We start from the raw sequence: 25,459 nt of genomic DNA, 5'->3' as shown, positions 1-25,459 counted from the left end.
CACGCATCCAAATTTGCCCGTCTTTTTAGAAGTCAAAATCATGCCTTTAATATAAAAGAAAAAAACCCAGAAAGACAACATTTTGGAAGTCCTGTGTTATGAAGTTCTTAAGTGAAATAATTCATTCCAAATTAACATTTACTGAAACTCTGTTACAAAGCTTCCCAGGTGCGTTTCTAATAGTGCAGAAACCGGGAAGTAATGGTGAAAGGAGCAGGGATTGATTGAATGCAAAAATGATCTATTGCAGCTACTCACGTATTTATTACTGCACACTGTGCACAGGTACCGCTTCCGGTGCTCAATTCCTGGTGACAGGAAAAGGGCTTCAAAATCAGAACAGCTGCTTGGCTGCTTCTTGGCTCCGTTTCTGGTCATATTTCCTTAGCTCCCCATTCTTTATGCCTGTGTCTGACGTCTCCTGCTTCAATGCGACCTGATTTACTTTCCTACATATTCTTGGGCGAGGCTCATCGAGAGCGGCCACACATTTAAAACGCTGCTGTCCCGTCCGTGGCACCCGTCAGTGGATACAGCAGCACTGTAGTATGTGACGTCAATATGTGTTTCGCTGTTACAAGCATTTTAGCTGAACTAAGTACTAGGAGAGTGCCTGAACTGTTCAAGCTCATACAGTGACTTACTGAAAAGCAATTTTTTTCCCCTTATATTAGAAATTCTCAAAAGACTTAGTAATTATTATAGCATAGTAACTCATTGTGTTGGCAGCGCCCTCCTCAGGATGGAGGTATCTTCCTTTGGTTCATCCCTGGGTCTTAATTGTAATGCTCCAGATAAGCCATGCCTAATGCAAAATTTATTTTTTTTTTGGGGGGGGGGGGGGGGCGCTTAGTTTATTTATTTATTTATTATTTTTATTATACCGAGTTTCATGATATGAATCACATCAACCCGGTTTACAATTAACAATGTGAATAACTGCAGAGAGTAACATGGTAGAAACATTTCCCAATTCGACATCAAATATAATAAGAAACTTAACAAATAAAAACATTATAACAATATTTAGGATGTGAGAAAGTTACAAAAAACAAGGAAAAATAACTAGGAACTGAAAGGGGAGGAAATTAAAGAAAGAATATTAACATTTTATGTCCAAAGGGCCCAGTTTGTCCATTAACATAGTTATGTCCAAAGGGCCCAGTTCAAACTCTTTCTTCAATGACGTATTGCACAGAAGGACTTCGTGCATCAGTAAGGCTGAACTGACCAATCCAGTTGGCTGCTTCAGCCTCTCTTAATTGCAGGCACAGTATCTGGTCGGGGGAAAAAAAACCAACATGGACACTGAGATATGGCAGATAGCTCTCCTATCTGAAATTCTTCCAGATTTCTCTTTACCTGCAGACAGATTCATGGGCTATTGTCTTTCCTATCCTAGAGGAACACTGCAGCTTCCTTGTTTTCCCTACTAGCAGTATTTTATATGAGGAGTAAGCATAATTTCCAAGCAAGCTGATTTTGATCTAGTCTCAAGTAAGGTGAAGTCTTTTCCAGGGAAGCTGCTTTCGCAATGTTTCTGCTTGCCAGTCTAGGCTGAGGCTTGTTCTACGCTGCACTGTGGGCGAGAAGCAGGAGGGTAAAATCAAACAATTTCCAAGGCGATTAGGAAATTATGCAAGCCAGGATTTTTTTTTTTTTTGTGCCTCTGGGACTCTGTTTAGAGCAGGTCAAATGTCACTTTTGAACTAGAACTGCATTGGCGTACACCTCCAGAAAAGTTTGCAGAGAATAAGAGAAAACTTGTTTCTTGCGCTCAGTTTTAAAGAAATAAAAAGCTAAGTTAACATTATCTCTATCTAAAAAAAAAAGAAGTGGTAGAATCTTGACTCTAGGTTTCCCAAAAGGCCAAATTCTGAGATTTGTGGCACTATTCTGTCTTCTTTTGACCTTATTTTGTTCTAATATAATTTATCTTATAGTTTTGATAGTTTTTGGCATTAAAAAGATATACGGTTTTTATTACAACCACTCTCTTTTTCAAAATCTCACTCTTTTAGCCCACTCTTCAGTTGTCCATGCTATAATCATGAAAAACTTTCAAAATTGTAAAGCACATATGCTTCTTCAGAGATGAAAGAAAATAGGGAAAAATTTTGGACTTGATTTTGGAGGAAAAATAGTTGAAACCCTCAAAAAGAAACAATTATAAAAGCAGGTATTTTGGAAATCTTCATTTAACATTCTTTAGCATGACCTGAAAAAAAGATATTCAGAGTGCACAAGAGGAGGAGCCATCCTAGACACGTCATTTATGCCTTCCACTTCACCCAGAGATGTGCACACAAACATCCATTTTCCTAAATATGTGTACAACTTGTATTCACCACCAGGAGCCCTCACTCCTGCAAATATTTACTCTTGCTCAAAACGAGTATGATGCGGGACGGTAGCATAGTGACACCCTTTACTTTTTATCTGACACCTTTGAAACTTTTTTTATACTTGGGGAAAAGTAGGAAAGGTAGACTGACTAAATCCTCTTCTTGTATTCTGCTACACAAGTATACATAATTTTAAACACTGTCTTAAATTTCCCATGCAAAAGCCGCTTTTAAAGGTCCAAAGTTCAATTTCCCGATGAGGACTGAAAATCATTGAATAGGGATGTGCAAGAGTAACACTTTTGTTTCAGTTCATTTTTTTCATTTAAGTTGGGTTTTTTTCAGGATTTGGTTTGTTAAATGTTAATTTCAATTCTGTTATATTTGTAATTTTCATCTTATAAGTATTTTTACTCCTTTGCTTTCTCACCCACATTTTCAGTCACATCTCTTATACGCTCACTTACTTGTACTACACACAGTTTCTACATGGATGTAAACTCTTTGAAGCATAACCATTTATTTTTGTTTAGCACACATCACATATGCATGAGACTATGGATTCATATGACTGTGGATAAAAACACACCCACTGGGGTAGATTTTTAAAAACTATGCCCGCGCGTACTTTTGTTTGTGCAACCGGCGCAAACAAAAGTATGTGCAAAATCGGCAGCCTGTGCATGCCGAGCCATGCAGCCTGCCTCCGTTCCCTCTGAGGCCGCTCCAAAATCGTGCCCCCTGCCTTTGTTGGAAAAGTTACGCCTGCCCGAGGCAGGCGTAACTTGTGCATGCCGGGCCGGCTGCCAGCGCGCCATGTTCCGGTCCGGAGGCCACGGCCATGCCCCCGGATTGGCACCATGCCCCCCAGAATGCCCCCGAATGTCGCGCTGCCCCCGACACGCCCCCCCCCTAGCAAAGCCCCGGGACTTACATGCTTCCCGGGGCTGGCGCGCGCAGGGGGAGGTTGGGGCAGGTTTTCGGGGGTACGCGCGTATCCCTTTGAAAATCTGCCCCACTGTATCTGCAAATGTACTGTTATATAAACAAGCATGATTCATCCACACAGACTACTCTAATCACTAGGTAGCACCTCTACATACAATCAATTTTCAAGCATTACAATTTTATTGTGCATGCTTTAATAAGTTGTAGCCCACCTATAGCATGATGTGAGTAAGTGGTTTAAAAGTTGAATTAAAATGGCTTAAATAAGCACACAACTCAATCCACTCACTATCACCACAGCACCAACCATATTATTTCCCACGTACATACTACAACAATAAACATGTTCTACAAGAACTGAGAAAACACAACAGATATATTAACAATCTAAAATGTTTATTTACAGAACAAAAAAATAAACTCAACAAGTGATTTATGTTTACTTGATGAGGTTGGGTGTGGATGCATTCCTCCTTTTCTGTGCAGATACTACTACTGCTGGTTAGGCTTGTGGGGAAAAGAGGAGTAGAGGGGTTCCTGCTGCTCATCCTGCAGGGACCAGCCACAGTAGCAATATATCATTATGTGGTGAGAAAAGAACACTTAAATCCTACCTAAACAAACGCAATATATCCATGCCTATAAAAGGCAGAAAGATGATGGGAGTGACCAGAGAGAAAAGAGTGAGAGAGAAAAGAAGGATAGCAGATATCAGAACATTTAGCAAAGTGCAACTACTGACATCCCACCATGCTGCAAGGTAGGAGCAAGTAGGAGACCAAAGGGATGAATAACAATCCTAGGCATGGCCATATATATAAGGCAACGAGGCAACTGCTTCAGGCACAGCTTTTAAGGGGGAGACCTTCTTCACCACGGAAATAACAGGAGAATTTTCAAAACTCAGGGGCCAGCACTTCCTGGCTGCCAATCTTGTGTAGTCCATCCTGCCAGCTGCAAGAGATCCAGGGTGGATGGCAGAGCCCATTTCACCAGCTCCTGAAGAGTAAGGGAGTAAGCGTGACTTGGAGGAGCACAACACCATTTTGAAAATCTTTCAGAGGAAAAAGTGCCTTGGTCAGACCACTTTTTGCTATCTTTTAACTATCTGGTTAGTTGGCTACAGTTGGTTCTAAAACTCAGGACCCTTCAACTCATTCATACGGTAAGAGGATGGTCACTGATCTTGACCATCTAAAGGAAGATTTAGAGTTTTCCAACCCTCTCCTAAGGGCACACCTAACAAGCTGGGTTTCCAGGATCACCACAGTGAATATGCATGAGATAGATTTTGCATACTGTAATGGCTCACATGTCCCAGTCTCTAAACCAGACCAGAGGAAGACTCTAAGAGAATCAAGGATCAGAGTAAAAGCGGCTGAGGTGGGGAAATGACAGCTCCCAGAGGGCCCAGGGAAGCAGCCCAGAAGCAAATCACCAGAGTCTGGAATCAGGTGGAGGAGCTACAAGACTGGTGAAAGCAGATGGTGGAGTGAGGCGAGGGGCGCCATGCAATGGTACGCCAGCTACCAGGTAAAAGGCTTCTGTGGCGCCATTGATTCCGGCGGAGCGCACTGTTAATCCGCGATTGGTTGCGCATTTTCGACGCGCTAGCTTTACCCCTTATTCAGTAAGGAGTAATAGCGCGTCAAAAACAAGCGTCCAACCCCCCGAACCTAATAGCGCCCGCAACATGCAAATGCATTTTGATGGCCCTATTAGTTATTCCCGCGTGATACAGTAAGTAAAATGTGTAGCCAAGCCGCACAGTTTACTTTAAGAAATTAGCGCCTACCCAAAGGTAGGCGTTAATTTCTGCCGGCACCGGGGAAGTGCACAGAAAAGCAGTAAAAACTGCTTTTCTGTGCACCCTCTGACTTAATATCATGGTGATATTAAGTCGGAGGCCCCCAAAGTAAAAAAAAAAGTTAAAAATTAAAAACAAAAAATTTGAAATCGGCTCGCAGGTTGAAAACCGGACGCTCAATTTTGCCGGCGTCCGGTTTCTGAACCCGTGGCTGTCAGCGGGCTCGAGAACCGACGCTGGCAAAATTGAGCGTCGGCTGTCAAACCCACTAACAGCCGCCGCTCCTGTCAAAAAAGAGGCGCTAGGGACGCGCTAGTGTCCCTAGCGCCTCTTTTTGCCACGGGCCATAATTTAAATAAATTAATTTAGTCAATCCCGCAACTTTTACTGTATTGGCCCGTAAGAGAGAGCAGAAGACTGGGGGCGGGGGGGGGGGTGCAGTAACAGGGTGTAGTGAGCAAGCAAACTAGAGGAAATTTACAGCCTGATTATCCTGTGAGTGGGTAGTGACAGTCCACGCCAGCACACAATTCTGAGGGGGAAGGGAAAACAAGGCTCCTCTAAGCTGGGCCAAAGCCTTGTGCAGTGTTTGGGGGCTGGAGGAATAGAACCCCCTGTTGAACTGTAATTTGAAGCAGCAATGCTGGGGGAAGGGAGAGCCAGGTCCTGTGGATTGAGCCTTGGGCAGTGTTTGCGGACTGGAGAAATAAAAACTCCTGTTGAACTGTATGTTGAAGCTGTGCTGAAGGAAGTTCCATGGGGACTCGTGCAACTGAAGCAGTGTTTATGAACTAGAACTATGTATGATTGTGCAGCTGGTTGTCCTAGGATGCTGCAGTGAGAATCTGCCCTTGTGAAGTTTGGCTGTGGAGTGAATCAAGGTACAAAGAGACAGAGCCTTAGCAATAGCTCGGGTCTCCAAAGTATGCAAATCTCTCTCATGCATAATCATTATGGATATCCTGAAAAGCAGACTGGTTAGGTGTGCTTCCAGGAGAGGGTTGGAAAACTGGTTTAGAGCCAGCTTTGCTTCATCTTGATGAGTCTTCATTTAAAGCAGTGGCAACTAATTGGGACAATACCATTTTATATGCTCTTGATAAAATTATCCCCATTAAGTCTCATCAGCTGAGGCTTGGTTTGAGAGCTAAACAGAACACCTCTGACTTGACCAACTTATGCTGTAAGCTGAGGGGGTCTTGAATGGCATTGGCTCCATTCACAGACCACCATCTTGAGTTCTTCTCTTCCGGCGACTTGGCCTGGTTTTTACATTCTCCAATAATTCCAGCCTATGGAAAAATCCGAGGTTGAAATTATTTATTCTATGAACACTTCTGCATGGTGACTTTAACCCCCCCCCCCCCCCCCCCATTCTGAAGTGCTGTCAAACACATAACTGTACCAACCATCATGAAACTAGTGAATCTTTCCCTTGCTGAAGGAAGTTTTGCCTTCTTCTCTAAAGCGTGCTTCAATTTGCCCACTGTTAAAGAAAGCTGGTTTAGACCCTTCTAATTTATCAAATTATCATCCATCTTTTTTACAATTTCTTTCTAAGATCATTGAGACATCTGTCCTTTCTCAGTTAAAAAAAAGTTTGTTCAGGATAACCAAATGCTAGAGCCATACTAATCTGGATTTAGAAAATCCCTTAACACTGATTTATTATTACTCTCGAGCCGTAACACTTTTAGGCGAGGTATTGACAATGGGCATAGTTTTGCTGGATAGTTTTGTGGCTTTTGATTTTGTCAGTCAATCACGCTATTCTATTATCATTTGAGAGAAGGAGGGATTGATGGTAACCGTAAAATTCTTGAATGGCTCATATCCTATTTGTCAGGCAGAACTCATAGGGTCTCTCTCTTCTCAGAATTTTCCTTTTGGTAAATCTCCCTGATTGTCCATTACAGAGTTTTGTGAGCCACAGTCAGGCTCTCACATTTTAAATGAAGTAATTTAATAAAGCATTTCATTGTTTAAAGGCCATCAAGCATTGCAAAGGCTAAAATACACATCCAACAGAAAATTAAAGTAAATTAGTTTCAACCTTGTAGACTGAACTCAATTACAATTTGAAGAAAGAAAGAAAAAAAACAAATAAGAAAATGCTTGAGCACAACAAAGTGGAGGGTTTTTTTTAATATGTTCCATGTCTGTTGACTGGATCCCTTCAAATCACTTTTAGTTTCTTACCAAAATGTGATTTCATTATTAATTGCAGCAAGGGAAACCAGGATCAGCATCTTTCTTGGACAGAATGGAAGACTTCTTCAGTTGCTCTGTTCACCCTGAAATTTTGCTTTTATGGAGGTGGCCATGATCACACCTGGGACCATTTTGATTTCCAGTCGCCCAGAGACTGTGGCGGATTAGTGGCGGGGGAACCCACCTATGCACAAACTCTCACATACACACGTTAACACACTCACGTGTTCATTCTCGTACTCTTTCAAGCACACATACATGCTCATTCTGTTGTACCACACTCCCTCTCACACACACATGCACGCTCACTCAGTTCTTCCCCTCTTCCATACACATACTCTTCTCAGTAACCAGGGCCAGTGCTAGGAATTTTGCTGCCCTGTGTGAACAATTACTGTGCAGCCCCCCACTACAATTCATTCAGTCTCTGTCCCAGCCCATCAAATAAAGTCCAGCTCCATCCTGCAAACTATATTTTTTTTAAACTGACACGCCCCCACCCCCTCACCTCCATCACTTATGCAGAACACAGAGAGACCCTTCCCAAATACAGAATGAAGAGATGAGAAAGTATAAATAGAAACGTGCTGAGAAGAACTGAACTGGAAACCACAACAAGCCAGCCTCAACATGCAGAGCAACAATGGAAAAACAGAGACAGTACCATTCTTCGTAAATCATTAAATAATAAAATCAAGAAACAGAAAAGCAATCATAACATTAAAATCATATTCATATAAAGAATATTTCAAACCAGTTAATAAATAAGAATATCCAAAATTTCCCAAACACCAATAAAATATTTTAAAACATCTGATGAATAAAAAATCAAATAATTAAAAAATGTTCTATTCCGCCCAAAAAATTAAATATTTCAAAAGAGCAGAAACATCAAATTATACTCAATAATTAAAACTAATAAGGATTTAAAAATCTCTTGCTTTCCATACCTAGGATCTTTAGATTTCCAGTCACCCTGAGATAATCGTGGTTTGAGGGAGGTAGGGCCATACAAATGCTATCTTCCCTCTCATACACATGCACAATAACACATTCATTCTCTCCCATACTCTCTCTCACATACACAAGCTCCTTCTCCCTCACAGATACATTATGTGTGTGGATGTGTGCCTGGAGATCTTATATGTGACACATAGGCTCTCACAGGCACACAAACACGCACACAAATAGACACACACACACATGCACATAAGCTGTCACACAGACACACACATAGGCTCTCATACAGACACACAAATAAATAGGCTCTCATACACAGATACACATATGTGCTCACAAAGCACATAGGTTGTCACACAAACACTCACAGGCTCTCACCCAGACATACACATAGGCTCTAACAAGACTCACTCACACACACACACACATACACACAGGGCCTCCTGTTGTCATTGGGCTGTGGTGGTTTGAGCTCCACCACGGCCCACTGGCCTTCCTGCTTGGTGGGGGAGTGGAAGCTGTGCATAGGCATGCGGATGCAAGTGCACGCAAATAAAAACACAGGCCTCTCCTTCTTCAGCCGCGGGCAGCCTGCGACCTCTCTCCTTCAGCCGCAGGCGGGTTAAGCTTTGCCAGTGACTCTGTGGCATCTGCTGCTGCCACTGGCCTGCCACTCCCCCTCCCCCCCCCCCCCGTGTGCCGCCCCTTGCAAATGCACGGTATGCACACCCAGTCATGCCGGACCTGAGCAGGGGTTAATTTCTGAGCAGTCCGAAAAAGTGTACAGAAAAGCAGAAAATAATATCCTCTCAATATTAAGTTGGAGGATGTAAGTCGGAGGAACCAAAAGGTTAAAAAAAATTTGCTGGCGGATCAGGTTAGGAAAATGGATACTCGAAAAATTGAGCAGCCACCTCTCCTGGGCTTCCGCTGCTAAGGAGGCACTAGGGTCGCGCTGTTGTCTCTAGCGCCTCCTTTTCAGCACGACCCCTCATTTAAATACAGCACTGTGTGCCCAGGTGGTTGGGTGCGTGTTAGGAAAGCGGGCGCTCAACATTGAGCGCCCGTTTTCCCGCCACCTTACTGTATCCGCCTTTTTTGTGAATTAACAAACAAAAAAAAAAAAAAAAAAAGGAACCTAGAACCTTGCCAAATCATTACCAGCACTAAATCTCAGGACTCAAACAGCAGCAACCTTGTCTATGAAAAGGCAGCAATGCAAATATTATAACAGGCTCTACAACACTAATACAACACCCAGGGGGAAAAGGACCAAGCCGTACTGCTGCAAGGATTTCAAAGGGGCATGGGATAAACAACACTGTGGATCACTAAAGGCTAGAGGATGGGAAAGAATGAAAAAAAGCATGGGGGTAGTGGGCCTGGGGGTGACCTGCACGGAGCGGCAGTTGCTACCCTTAAACATAAACATGGAGTAACCTGCATGGAGCGGCAGTTACTGCCATGGGAAGTTTGCTGGGCAGACTGGATGGCCCACTTGGTCTTTTTCTGCCGTCGTTACTATGTTACAGATCCCTACAGAGAAGGCACGCGCTAACAGAAATACCGCACCTCAGTCACATACGCAGAATACAGATTGACCCTTACCTAATACGGAATAAGGGACTACAAATTAGAAACAGAAAAACATGCAAACAAAACTGAAATGGAAAGGCCGAGAAACCAGACTGAACAGTGGAATTCTGAAGAAAGAGTAAAATAGAAATATATAATGAACATTCCCAAAGATAGCATATGCCAATCACTAAAAAATCAAAACAAAATGGTTTAGGGTTTTTTTTTCATCTTTGTTGTCTGATCTTATTTTTCTAATTGGCTGGTCCCGGCCTCCTTTTTCATGTTCCTCGTTCTTTTCCCAATTCCTTTTTTAGGGTCTATTTTTATGTTTCTTTTTAATCCCTTTTTCCTCAAACACACACACACAGGCTTTCACTCTCATACGCTGTCCCCATCTCACATACAAACAGGATCTCGCTCACACACTCACACAGGCTCTCACTTTCACATGCTGTCTCTCTCATACACACAGGCTTTCATTCACACATGCTGTCTCCATCACACACACAGCTCTCATTCGTACATGCTGTCTTTCTTTCTCATGCACATACAGACTGTCACCCTCACATGCTCGCTGGCTCTCACACACAAGCATTCTCCTTCGCACACACACCAATCCGGCCTCAGCCTCCCCCTCACCTCTAGGCCTGGTCCGTGGCAGCCCTGCTGCAGGGCTGTTTCTTTGGACACCGCAGAGGACTAATTGGGTGAACCACAGTCCCCACCCCACTGCCTCAGAGATGCTGACCAACCTTCTTGGTGTGTGGCTGACGCGCTTCCTACTTCCTGCCTGTGTGGGGGTCGACGCGCTTCCTACTCGCCCGGCTCCTGCAGTCATTTTCCGGGGCCTGCTTCTACAGGAAGGCGCACCCAGAGTTTTCGGATGCTGGCCCGGAGACCCCGGTAATTTCGGCAGAACTCTGTGGTCTCCGGGCCAAATCCGGAGAGTTCCCAGGATCACGAGGTGATATTCCACCCAGAACGGCAGACGGTGCAGCAGCCCATCATGCGCTGAGGGCCACAAAGTTTTCTTCCTTATTTGCTTCCCTCTCTAGGAGATCCCATTCATGGACTCCTCCTTCCAGCTACTCTGCTGGGTAGATGTTCTCCTCCAGTTGACCTTGGCAGGGCAGTTGGGCAGCAGGAGGCATTTTGCTGCTATTTCTGCCACAGGCCCTGAACTCCGTTGACTCAGCGAAAGAACTAAAATGTTTTCCAAATCCAACTCGGGCCTTTTGTTTTTTCCTGTTTCTATGTTCGCGCCCATGCTGCCAGTGCTGGCTGCTGCCAGTCACTGGGCCACAGCCTCTGCATGTGCTTACATGAATAAATAATACGTACCAATCTTGCAAATGTAGCAGATGGCAATTTAGTAGATAACGGGGCCTATGCACTAAAGGTTTTCTCCTATTTTAAATCTATGGGAAAAATGCTTAGGAAATATTGCCCATTATGTAAAGTGAATAATTTATGCTAGATAAATTATTCATTTAGAAGTTTCATTATTTCATAGGTTATGCATTGGATAATGCAAAGGAACTCACAGTTAAGACCTTGTGATTCTGCAAAATGTACATCCAAAAAGCTACGTGCACCAGGGCCCAGTGCAGACAACATATCCAAAGAAAGAGTCAGCACTCCAAATAATAGACAAAAGAAGGCATGTCGTTACTTCTCAGCAGCATTTCAATCCCATCTTGGGACACATTTAGCAACGTGCCTTGATAAGGTGCTGACATGGATGGTTGTTTTCTCAGGCAGGGAACACTGCGTGCATTATATTGGATTGCTGTTCCCATTTGGCTAGCGTTTCACTTTTGTTAGGTGCTGTGATAATTGCAAATGGGTTTTGTGGTTCGTGTTGCATTTTGTCTTATGTTTTAAGATTGTTTAATGCTTTATACTGTTTCCGGTTTGATCAAAATGCTTTGGGGAGACAGATAAGAACATTGAACAAATACATTGATTAAACTAAAGGTCAAGGCAATGACATGAGAGTGCAGGTTTGCGTTATGCCTTTGGATAAGTTGCGCATTCCACGTTATTTAGATCTAAAGCACAGTTTTGTTTTGTTTTTTAAAGCAATTGTGTGTAAATATAACATACTATTGTAGCAATTTTCAAAAGCCCATTTATAAATGCATTTGAAAATGACCCCCATAGTGTCTGAAATCCCAAAATCAGTACAGGGAAGGTTAGGTTCCAGGCAACCGTTTACTGCAGATTATAAATAAATATGTATGCCATGCAACAAAAAAGCCAGCCAGGAGAGCAGTTGAGGATTCATAGTGTAAGGAAATGGGAATTGCCAGATTGGGTGAGGCCATCTAGTTCAGTATCTCCTCTTTACTGACAGTAGCCTGAAGCAGGTACTGAGAGCAAGCATATAAGAAATAGGGGATTGCAGTATTTTCCGTTCATGGTTATTATAACCTTCCCTTTTCTAGTAATCCTGATTTAGGGATGTGTTGAACCCAGGGTGATGTCCCTAAAGATAAAGATTAGGTTGAATAGTCTGTGATTGGCATAGGTACACTGGGAGTAGGAGTATACTGACTTAACTCACCCTGATATACCCTCTCTAACGGTGCTCCCAGAGACCAGTCAGCTTATGTACAAAGGACCCTCAAAACAGGCCAGGCCTCTTTTATATCATATTTTCATTACTGCCGTGATCTGCAATGAGCCTGTGCTACCTCCCAGCATGTTGGTTACATAATATGGACAAGTGTTTGCTAAATCACAATGGGATAACAAACTACCACATTCATGTCATTTTAACAACAACAACGAACGGACTTGGATGCAAGCTCCAGAGGTGAAATTCTCACATTTTCTCAACAGCAAATAAAGATGAGAAATTGCCTGCTTTGTCCTGCTCGCACTTAGAAATAAAAGTTTTGGGTGATATCTTATTATTGTTCTAATCTCAAACATTTAAATAACGAAACACAGTCAATACATTGGTTCATACATAAAATGAACAGGTGAAAAGATATCACCTGTCAATTGCTTAATAACCTCTAACAATGTATTTTAATGGACTACTGTAATGCTTATGGGCCAATGTACTATAGTGCTTAATAGTTTTTTACACGTTAACACCCTTTAAAGACATTGTTGAGTTTATACACAAACGGTACTTAACACTCAAAAACTAGTTTGCAAGAGTTTTAATGCAAAAGCTATGCTAATTAATTAATGAGTTTTAAAATCATGCAAAACAGCTCATTATCTATTAGTGCAGTGAAAAAGCATGGGCACAAATTACTTCACAAAACCATGAATGCAAAAAAAAACAAACCCAAAAAACAAACCTGTAACTACCACCTAGGGAGAGATGTAGTTAAGCTTTTGCAGTCTGTCCACAAGTAAAGTATGTGTGCACTTTATTGCCCTCATTAGCATGTCATTAACATTGGCCATTAGTATGTGCAATAAACACTGTAAATTGAATTTTAAATGCTGGCACACGCATCAATTGGGGATGCGCACGCTTGTCAGGCTGGCATGTGCCAACTGAATTTTAAAAGGCGCCCAGATACGCACGTCTCTCCCACTGCATGCTGATCCCAAACCTTTTCAGAAAGGGGTGGGGCATGGGCGTGGTCTGGACAGGCCATGGGCATTTTGGGGCGTGGCAAAGAGATGTGCATATAAATATGTAGCGCCTGGGCGTGCGCCCAGGTTCAGTGGCACGTAAGCTTACTTCTGCTTTGGACGAGGTGCGAGTTAAAATAAAATAAATGCTTGCAATAACTGTGGTGATTTAAGGGTCTGGGGTAACTGAGTGGCGTGAAGGCTATCAAACCAGGGGAGGGGGGGGGTGTTGGAGGACCTATCTAGCTGTTAACTGGTCAAATTGGTGGATGAACTGGTGAAACTGGCAATGGTGTAGGCGTACGCCCCTTTTAAAATTCCCTGACTTACACAGTAGAAGCAGAATTTATGGGTATAAGCGGGCGCTCACTTAAAATTGGGCTCACATATTCCCATGTTCAGGCTATTTTATAACATGCTTGCACATATGCACATAAGTTATAAAATGGCTACACGTGCCAACAGGCACCCCCCTTAAGAGACACCATCCCTGTTTATGGTTGATGCTAGCGCACTCTGGTACTTAGTGCTGAAATACTGGCCTTGATTGCTACGGATGTATGAGGCGTAAATAATATATAATTGCATTATTTCTTTCCGACCTCCTGGAACCCTGCAAGCAAGGACCTTAAATCTCACCACTAGGTGTTGCCATTACAGGATGATTAATGGCTTCCTCCCTACCTCTCTTCCAGGTGCTCCCTACCGCCTCTGCAGCTTCCCCAAACCCAGCAGACCTGATCCGGGAATCAAATCCGTGGCTCGCTGGATGGCAATGAACAGCATGACCACTGAGCCACCGGGCCGGCCCTGCACTATTTCAACAGTTACGTTGTTGGCAGATTTCTATTATGAACCATTGGCATGGTAATAAACTGTGCAGTTTTAGTAGCGAAAACTGGATTCTTTTTAGGTTGTGGCACCTTTTATTCGGCTTACTCCCATGAGCCTTCGAGACCAGACAGGTCCCTTAATCAGAAGTAAACTTTAGCAGAAAACTTAGGGCCTTACTCAAAATAGACTTTTTTTTTTCCATCTCTGTCTATGGAAAAATCTTTATTCAACAAGGCCCTCGGAGATTTAATAAGCCTGTTTTATAAGATCCTATTTCTGAGTTGGCAGAGATAAGCCTGCAGAGTTGATTATTCAGAAAAAGGCTACTGGTGCCATCTGGTGTCTGTTTGGGCTTGCACAGTGCTAGACTCTTATGTAGCCCCTTACCCTTTTCAACAGCAGCCTATGAAAGGGGCTTGCAATCAGGAGAGGAGCCATTTACTAAAGTCCTTCTGCTTTGTCATTCTGTAGTCAAATACAGTGAGTTTTTCCGAGAGGAAATTTGTACTGCCTATGCAGAACCCGTTAGTAACTGGAAGTTATTTATTTATTTGATTTATATTACACTTTTCAGGCACTTCAAAGTTAGATTTTCAGGCTGTTACTGTTCAATGATCTATTGTGTAATTGTATCGGCATTCTATTTTATAATTACATGTGTGTTCAAGGACTTGGAAAGTGTTTTAGATCTGAAATAAGTATATATATATTCCTCCGAGTCACTCTAAGCCAAGATGGGATGAACTAAAGAGTCTACCACAGCCATCAGAAGTTGATGCTACTGGTCTTAACTGTTGGAGGCAAAGGTTGTTTCCAAAATGGTCAGAACACGACAGGGTGAAATTTAATTTGGTGGAAAGAGGAGACCATAAAAAAAAAATAATCCATGACTCATGCACGTTAATTTCCTTGCTGAATTTTTGGGAACCTCCCTCCCCCCACTTCCTTATGCCAAGGTTTGCCATTTCCTGCAACTTCAGAAAGGGTAAAACATCCCTGCCTTCCCTTTTTTCATGCATATATGTGCGCATGAAACCTAAAATACGCGCATACTTTCGATGTTTATAAAATAGCGATTACGTGAGTACATGCTACTTAAGCACATATGTGCTTCTTTTTAAGCGCGTAACTCTTTGAAAATTCTCTCCTCAGAATCCCAAGGAAAGCATAATGTACAGCTCTCAGAGGTAAAGGAGATTCAGGAGATGATCAGCCTGTGACTCCTCTTGGCTGGATGCAGAATGCTATTAGAGTAGCCCACGGTGAAGGGGGCTGTGTCTCCCACCCAAAGCCACTGCAGCTCCATAGCTCTAGAGAGAGAAGCAAGAAAGTTGAAACACGGGGGTGTGAAGCCTTCTTTAAGCTCGAGTATGAAGGCAGATGAGCTCCACTCAGATCTTATTTGGACTAGCAGAATATAAATGACAAAAAGTACATAAAAATAAAAAGATACCACAAATTCCTTCCTTACAATCCCAGCTATTAGAGGATCTGGGCTGATGGTCCTGGTAGGCAAAGAGAGAGTTTGAATGGGCTACCCACCCAACTAGGAACCCATCTGCTTTTGGATATCAGTTGTAGTGGCTGGATATATTTTACAATTACCCCCAGTTTGACCTATATTGTTCCCCGAGACAGATATACACCTGAGGATGAAAGGAAAATGAGTGTTTACTGCTGCACAGTTTGAAGCTAAGTAGGAAATGTTACTGCTGTGGCATATCTAATATAAAATATGTTTAGTAATGCACACCCTGTCTTATCCCTTCCATTCACAGATATAATTTTAATATCGCCCAGCACTTTCCATGCAGTGAGCTGAGTCATGCCTGCTGCCGTTTGGATGAGCACAATGGCTATGTTGAGTTATTATGGCTACATTGCTCAGCATCTATAAATGCTTTGGTTTTGCTTGCTTGTGGTTTATTGGGACAACACAAGCACCCTTGATAACACAGGCCATAGACACCTTTTTTGTTTGTTTTTGCATCAGAAGACTGAACTACTTGCTAGGAAACAGATCGAATAATGATCACACCAACTTCCCAGGCTGGTTTTGGATGATGGGATTAACCAGCTCTTGCATTTAAGTTCTCAAATCCCTGTCCTCTTTTTAATCTTGCTGTGTGTAAATAACATTTGTAGGGTCATTTTAAAGAAGAATGTTTATGATAAGAATAAAGGGCTTGAAAACCCTGGAAATCTATTCAGTTTTTTTATGGGGATCATATCAGGTCATCGATCCAATTAATATGTGTTACTTTAGCTTTCAAATGATTTTCCAAGAAAAGATACATTGAGATAGATCCAACTTTCAAGGGCACCGAAACAATGCTACAAGATAAATTGAGTGTTCTGTTTCATTCTAAAACAATACTATTGATTAGACCAGATGGCATGCTGTCTCACTGACTGGCTTATCTGGAACCTACATGTCTTCTGGCTGATGATTCAGGAACTATTAAGTGGATCTCTTTCTATTAAATCATTAGATGAGCTATTCCCAACAGGAAGCTGCAATCTATTGTATATACATCCTTAATACTTTGGCTTGGTAGTTCTTTGCCCAGTCCTGGGAACACTCCCGTCCAGTCAGGATTTCAGGGTGTCCATGGTAAGCGTGCAAGACATGGATTTGCGTACAGTGGAGGAAGCGCATACGGATCTGTTTCGTGCGTGTTCGTTTTGGATGTCCTAGAGATCTGGTTGGCTGGGTGTGTCCTAAGGACTGGGTTGTGAAACCCTGCTTAAGTGAATAGAAATTCCTTTATCTATACTTACAGTAGCATAACACAATATAGCAATCTAACAAAAAAACTGTCTCAGGCATCCATTACACTCATGGCAACAAGTAGTACTATAAGATATATATCAACTTAGATTTACTTTTAACCATATTTCTTTACTAGCCCATAAACATGACACATGCTTCACTAAAACCTCTATAGAACTAAAAAGAAAACATCTGACATAATGACATATAACCAAATGGTTTTGTTTTACTGTGGCTTTGCTGCTTTGCACAGAGTGCACGTGCTCTGGAAAACCATAGAAGTGATGAGGGAAACAATAGGCCGGTGAGCTTGACTTCAGTGCCGGGAAAAACTGTAGAAACTCTTCTAAAGAACAAAATCACAGAACATATACAGCAGAAAAACATGGTTTAATAGATCACAGCCGGAATGGATTTACCCAAGGGAAGTCTTGCCTCACAAATCTGTTACATTTTTTGAAGGGGTTAATGAATGTGGATAATAGTGAGCCAGTGGATTTAGTGTATTTGGATTTTCAGATGGCATTGGATAAAGTCCCTCAAGAGAGACTCTTGAGAAAAATAAAAGTCATGGAATAGGAGGTGATGTCCTATTGTGGATTGTGAACTTGTTAAAAGACAGGAAACAAAAAGAAGGACTAATTGGTCAGTAGAGAAAGGTAAACAGTGGAGTGCCTCAGGGATCTGTACTGGGACTGGTGATTTTTAATATATATATATATATATATAAATGATCTGGAAAAGGGAGCAGCAAGTGAGGTGATCACATTTTCAGATGACGCAAAATTATTCCGAGTTGTTAAATCACAAAAGGATTGTGATAAATTGCAGAAGGACCTTGTGACACTGGAAGATTGGGCTTCCAAATGGCAGATGAAATTTAATGTGGACAAGTGCAAGGTGATGTATTTAGGGGAAAAAAACCCTTGCTGTAGTTACACAATGTTAGGTTTCATATTAGGGATTACCACACAGCAACATGATCTAGGCATCATGAACAATACTTTGAAATCCTCAGCTCAGTGTGCAGCAGCAATCAAAAAAGCAAATAGAATGCTAGGAATTATTGGGAAGGGAATGGTGAATAAAACAGAAAATGTCATAATACGTCTGTGTCGCTCCATGGTGAGACCGCACCTAGAGCACTGTGTGCAATTCTGGTTGCCGCATCTGAAAAAGGATATAGTTGAATTGGAAAAGGTATAGAGAAGGGTGACCAAAATGATAAAAGGAAGGTAATGCTCACCTATGAGAAAAAGCTAAAGACGTTAAGGCTGTTCAGCTTGGAGAAGAGACGGCTGAGGGGGGATATGACAGAGGTCTACAAAACCATGAGTGTAATAGAATGGATAAATGTGAATCAGTTATTTACTCTTTCAATAAATTAAAAAAAACAAGGGGAGATGTCATGAGGTTAGCAAGTAGCACATTTAAAAAAAATTCAGAGGCAGAATTGAGCTCTAGAATTCATTGCCAGAGGAGGTGGTAAAGGCTGTCAGTGTAGCTGGTTTTAAAAAAAGGTGTGGACAAGTTCCTGGAGGAGAAGTCAATAATCTATCAACCAGATAGACTTGAGGAAAGCCACTACATATCCCTGGGCATTAGTAGCATGGGATCCATCTAGTGTTTAGGATTCTGCAAGGTACTTGGGACTTGGATTGGGCACTATTGGAAACAGGATGATGGACCTTTTGTGTCTGACCCAGTATGGCCGACTTGAATGCTGGATGGAAGTTTCCTCTACGGATTTACCATAGCACTGGTCTGGTCTGTAGTGGCAGACACCTTTCCTCCCTCCCTTTGCCTGAGACTGAACCCTCCAAGTGCAGAAAATCCTATCAAACAAAAAAGTCTGTTCCTTTCCAGTGCTATGAATTGAGCCATGGAGCTATCTTCAACATACATTTTGGTCTTGCTTTAGGTTAAAGGCCCTCAGTTTCATTTTTTATTTATTTATTACAAATGTTGTATTCTGCAATTTCCCAAAATGATTTGGCCCAGCGCAGATTACATAAAACATTAATATTTATTAAAAATAAAACCACAAAAACAATAAACAAATGATCAAAATACAGCAAGAAATAAACACGACTCAACCATAAGCCTCTTTTTAAAAATAGTCCTTTCAACTGCTTCTCCTAAACACAGAGATATTAACCTCACATCTGAGCTGCGCGGGGATGGAATTCCATAGGGCTGGAGTGGCCTAGGAAAAAGCTCTGGCACATGTAGCAATTCCCCTAAATTCTCTAGCTGGTGCTAACTCATCCACCTTCCTTACCTGTAATTACCCTTCCTTGTGGTTAAATTTCCAGTAACAATTAAATCATTTGCTAGGATGGTTCACATGTTTGTATGGGCTCCCTGAAATAAAAAGCTGGATTACTGTGTCCTCCACGCACATCATCATGATCATTGGGTCCAGTCCTGCTTGCGATCCTTACTCTGCCAGAGAAGGACATACATTAACATATCTGGACAAAGACTTGACACCTTGAGGGCATGGGTTGGCAGCACTGAGGTATTGGTGTGTTTGTTGGATGTGATGCTACAAAAGATTGCACGTGTCGGTATGTCAAAGAGTTTAGCATTCAGAGTAAGAGATTCGGGAAGAGATGTTAATTTGTGGGGGAAAAAATATATTGCAGCGCTGCTAAATACACACAGAGTTGACTTGTGCAACAGCGCCATCTGCTGTTCATTTGTGAGTAGCAGCTGCAAGATGTGATTGTTTTGTTTATTTAAATTTAATCGCCTAAGTGAAGCTGGAGGCGATGTACATTTTAAGCAAACCAAAGTCTTGCGATACCAAAACAACACCCAGCCCTCAAGATACAGACAGAAAATTCTACCACGAACATCACTGTGGGGAAAAAGCCGAGCAAGAACCTTAAATAATTTCTCTCTAAACACAGCTTCTTCCAGAGGGAGCTCCATAATAACGCCCGTGCTCCAGTGTGCACTCATCTGAATTCCCTGGGAGAAGGAAGAAGCAGGAACAAAACGTTCCCCTGAACCTAAGACTATTAGTTGGGACATGCAGCTTCACTCTTTCAGCCAAGCAGCGTGGGCCCATGTTAAGCAGAGCCCTGAAAGTCAAACAGAGAACCCTGAACTGGGCTCTGAAGGTGTGCGAAGCCAACGAAAGCCAGCTCAAACGGGAGACACAATCTCCCTGAGGAATACCACTGACCAGCTGCGCTGCAGCATTTTGAATCCGCTGTGAAAGATGTAAACTTTCACTGGAAGACTCCCCCCCCCAAAAAAAAACATAGAAATACAATAATCATTCCTGGAGACCACGGAAGCCTGCACCACCATCCTAAGCTGTAGGTTAGGGAGAAAGGGGCTAAGATGTTGAACCAAATCCAACAAATCCCTACCTTGGGTTGCTGGCATGTACGGTATGTATTGCAGCTTAGGGATGAGGACCCTCAGACGCGAGAATCTCAGCAGTCATGGGAGGGCAGGAGTCACACAAAACTCCCGACAGCTAAGTAGAGCACTTCTCACAGAGATAAAGACATGCTGGTTAACCAACTAGGACTGAAAATATGGTAAGAAAGTTTAAGTGAGAAAACAACAGGGTTCAATGAAGTGAGGTAACAATATAGCACAGTTTCTGTCTCTGTGCAAGGCGCACTCCGGCAGCGGGTGTATTGAGGACTAAAGGCCGCAGTCCATAAACGGTGGAGCTATTACACTTATTGGTTATAGTTATGGATAATATGCAATGTCGCTATGTGCGAAAGGCCATAGGTTATTCTTCTGGTTTAAGTGATCACAAAATGCACAGCTACGCACAGCGTGAAAGGCTCCAACAAGTTCTTTTTTTTGATAAAGTAATGTTTCCGTGCGTAATGTAATAACTTCCCATTTACATTTTGACCCGAACGTCTCGGTACAGATCTTTAAGAGCGGACTGATTATCGGGTTAATGAAAAGGGTTAGGGGAACAGTTAAGAAGGTGGGGGATAAAAAGAGAGAGAGAGGGAGGGAAGGTATTGGAAGAATGAAAATGAATAAAAGGGATGTCAGCGGGAGAGGTGGGGAAAAGGGAACAAGGGGTTCATGTCTCTCTTAACATACGAGACACACATATAGAAGTCTGGAATGTCCACCCAGCTATTTTGTGGACCCCTTGGGAGTTGGATATATGGGTTGTCGGCCTAGGCTGGGGGACTTGTCTGGTGAGGCTTACTTAAAGATACTTATTCTAGACGGCTCACACCCTTAGATGTATCTCCTGGAACGAGGCAGGGCAAGGCTCCCCTAAGAGAGGAAAAAGATCCTGTAGGCATTGCAGTCATAAACCTTCTATTGCTTGTATCCAAAAAAAACAGAAGCTGAGACTAAGAAACTAAATTAGGGACTGGGTTGGACACTGTTACTTTACATCAGCCATAAGTAAAAAAAAAAAAAAAAAATTCATCAGATGTAGCAATTTTATTCCACAGACTCAATTTCAGTTCATGTAACAAATCAAGGAAGGAACCTAATGGAAGAGAGCAACTAGGAGTGCTGAAATATGTGCCATTCGCAGGAAATTCACAGGAGGGAGAAAACATCTGTGAAGACAAAGTTTTTTTAAAGGGATCCCGCTACCTCAATTAATGATGGAACAATTAGTCAAAATAAACAGGCCAATCCAATTGTAAGAAATCATCAATGTAAGACGATCTGGTAAAAACTGTAAGCACCAGGTCCAGATGGACTAAATGCAGATCATTATAACATTTTAGTGCAGAGGTTTTTGGGGCTATTTCTTTTTTTTTTTTTTTTTACAGACCCTAAGTGTTCCATTGTAGCAAATGGTCAAATATCGGCGGAATCTCTTAACAATGAGGTACGACACAGGGGTGCCAATTATTTCCCCTGCTATACATTTTGTCTGTTGACCCCTTATTGAGAAAGATAGATCAAAGTGAGGCTATTCAGGGATTTAAGGCGGGAAACCAAGTTTTCAAAGTTGCAGCATTCGCAGACGATGCATTAGTGTTCTTAACATCTCCACAGGATTCCTTGAAAGCTATGATGCAACTACAAAACCACTGCGCTCCTTGCTCAGGGTGAGATAAATCTGGAAAAATCTGAGATGCTGGATGTTGATAATCTAAGGAATTCACGGAATGAACCCTTTCCCCTGAAATGGGTTGAAGGGGAAATGGAGCAGATTTATGAATCCAATATGAGACAAATACTGCGGACTGGTGTAATCTTCCCCTGTCACTGACTGGGAAAATCCATCTGTATAAGATGACGGAACTACCAAAATGGTTATATGTTTTACAACTTTCACCAATTTGGTTACAAAAAAAAAAAAAGAGCTAAAGATAATTCAACAAAACATTAGAAAATGTCTTTGGGGAGGACACATAGGGCAAGGGTCCCTTTACAAACTCTGATGAGATCATATACTCAAGGGGGCTTAGCATGCCCAAATCTTCAGGAATATAAGCGCTAGCCTGCACGCTCAGGATTAGCTAAAAGAAACCTTACGACTATTCCCCTCTGCACGTTCTGCAGGCATGGGCCTATCCTTTCACTTGGAAATAACATTTTACAAGTGATAAGGGAGGAACTACCGGACAAAATTAAAAAGAACTTATCAGTATCCTCTAGTAGGAAAGCATGGAACATGCTCAGCAAAAAACTTAAGAGCCCTAGTAACAGTTCTTCAATTCCCATCAGGGATAAATAATATCCTTTTTATGTTCAAATCTTTTTTACTGAAATTTTTCATACAACATCTCTGATACCGGGCAAGTTTCTGTCTGCCAGCAGGCGATGCAAGCCATCGTACTATATTACTTCTTGGTACAGTTGGCCACTGTTGGAAACAGGATGCTGGGCTTGATGCTGGGCTTGATGGACCCTTGGTCTGACCCAGTATGGCATTTTCTTATGTTCTTATGTTCTTAGAATGAAAAGTATGACTACAAAACGAACATTTACCAGTGTAAGACCCCCCTCCCTCTGTGATGTGAAACATGTTCACCGTGTTTATATCAATTTTGCCGCCGCCACCACATATGCAAACATACACTAGGCAAGTCACTTAGAATCATACTTCCAGCTCTGTGTGGGAGCAAATGCAAGCACTTAGCCCATACTTTAAGAAATGCTCTATACTTTCTCCAGTTCAGCTCCATCTTGTCCATAACACACGATAACACCCTTTTTATAAAGTGGAAAGTCGGAGAATCGGATCAAGTGGCTAAATACTCTTTACCAGGCAGAGACTTTTCACGCATTATTTGCAGGCAAGGCACTATATCAACAAGTTTCCTCATAGTTATCCACATTTTCATATTAGAAGAGACATCGTGGCTGTACTCTGTTTAATGCATGCGCAAAGGAAGGCTCTCGGGCTCCACTGAATGAAGCCCTACGAAATATAAAAAACAGATAAGGTCTTTGAACCTTTATTGAACAAATGGCAATCAAATAAAGAAATCCAGCTTACAATACAAGAGTGTTACCAACATGAAGGAGATATCTGAAAATGTGATTTTAAAACAATTTAAATGTATAACTCACCTGGATCCTCCCCAAGCATGGGCATTTAGAGCAAAACTGACAAGCAAGCTCTGCTCTGACATGTGTATTAGATGTAATACAGAAAGAGGTTCCTACTTTCTCACTTAGTGGAGCTCTTCTAAAGATCCAGGAGTTTCTGCTCAGGAATATTGCCTTATTTGGGCAAGTTGGTGAAACCTAAGCTCCTCAGGACTCCACAATTTTGTTTATTTGTTATCCTAGATGAGGAAGAGCTTTCACTGAAGAAAAGCCGCTGATTGATCCTGTGGAAACCTTTTCTACTGGCCAGTAAAACAATCTTGGCCTGCTGGATAGTACAAGAAAGATCTACCTCAGTCCAAAGGAAACTCCATCTACACAAACTGTTGATTTTTTTTTAAATTCCTCTCTCTTAAAAATACCAAAGAAACTTGAAATATTTATGGACTTTTGGAGGGTCTGATGTCTCTTTTGCAGAAAGCTAGGGGCCTAGTGTTGAACTCTTAACGATATATGGAATTGTTTATAACCACAACATAAGTTATATTTCTCAAAGTCTTGTTTGTGAGGAAAACTGTAAGAAGAATTAGAAACAGGTTGAGTTCATGGGTATTTTGGGGTGGGAGGGATTATTTTGTATTTTTCTGTATGATGTTTTATTTGTATGTGGAGAAAATGAACAAACAAGAGTTTACAAAAAAAAAAGAAAGCCCCCAGATACTTCACATAAAGCTTAAAAATTATGGGTCCCATTCAAAACAGGCTGAGCATTTAATCTGATTCACTGATACAAACGAAATTTGATTTATCTGGACTTGCTAAACGTCATGCAGCATGAAATTTCTGATAAACACTTATTAACATTCAAAAGAAAACCAGATATAAAATCCAACTGGCTTCCGTAAAGCTGGAAATCATCTGGGGAGCACTGAAAACCGAGGCCCGGAGACCTTCTGGTTTTCGAAGGAGTGCAGAAATATCTACTATAGGCGTTACACTTTCAAAGGCTTAGTTAGGAACTCCACAGGTAAAAGTGAGGATTTTGTGAGTGGAATGGCTGAATCTGCCTAGCTGGGTGTTCAGCTGAATAAAAGTACACGTTTAACTTTCACCGCACGCGTGTGTCTTTAGCCATTGTAAAAAGAGTATTTCTGTGAGCGCAATGTGATCAGAGGCGAAAATGTGTGGGTATTTAATAATAATAATAATAATAATAATAATAATAAAGACCACTCAAAGCACCTGTGCACTTTGTCAGGCGGCTTACTGAAAAGTTACTCCATTAGTGACAGCCAACTTGCAAGCAGTAAGACAAGAAAATTGAGTCCATGAGCTCTGACTGGGCTGCCCATCAAAGGCCTTCCTGTGGGTAGGCCTGGATTTTTCCCCTTTTTCTTGCATCACCACGAAGGATGGACTCCACACAAGTGTCAAGAGCGAAAAGCCAAAAAGCTTCCATAGCTAACGAAATGTATTCCGTAACCCCGCCTCCCCACCAAACGTTACCAACAGATCAGTAGGGCCTGAGAGAGAGCCCAGTTCCAGCTCCGACTCGCTCAGCGCCATTCTGTCTCTGACTGAGGGTAACGGTACCTCCAGAAGCAAACATTAACCTTATACCATTTTATTTTTTTTCACAGTTAAGGCCAGGGAGCCAGCGACGGCTCCCATTGACCCTGACTCTTCCCTCAGTACCCACTCTCCCCCCACCTTCTCTGACAGCTGTCCTGTTTCCTATCTGCAGCGCATGGCTCTCAGCGAGTTCGATGCTCACAGCGCCCGAGCTCCTGCGCTACTCTCATGGGGCTGCGAGAACGGTACGGGAGTTCAGCACAACGCGTGACCCCCAAACTCATTCGGAGCCGGAAGAAAGCAGAACAGCTG

At 42.2% G+C, this 25,459-nt stretch overlaps 1 long non-coding RNA gene across 1 annotated transcript; it reads left to right on the top strand.

The window, feature by feature from the left end:
• The first annotated feature begins 383 nt into the window (after positions 1-383).
• Positions 384-16,434, top strand: LOC115100302. Its single transcript, XR_003859025.1, has 3 exons — positions 384-546; positions 14,145-14,275; positions 16,062-16,434. It is a non-coding gene; the product is annotated as an uncharacterized LOC115100302 (long non-coding RNA).
• The last annotated feature ends 9,025 nt before the right edge of the window (positions 16,435-25,459 follow it).

The sequence above is a fragment of the Rhinatrema bivittatum genome, chromosome 10 (genome assembly GCF_901001135.1).
Source record: "Rhinatrema bivittatum chromosome 10, aRhiBiv1.1, whole genome shotgun sequence".
In the NCBI taxonomy this organism is placed as follows: domain Eukaryota; kingdom Metazoa; phylum Chordata; class Amphibia; order Gymnophiona; family Rhinatrematidae; genus Rhinatrema; species Rhinatrema bivittatum.
This window is presented reverse-complemented; position numbering and strand designations above follow the sequence as displayed.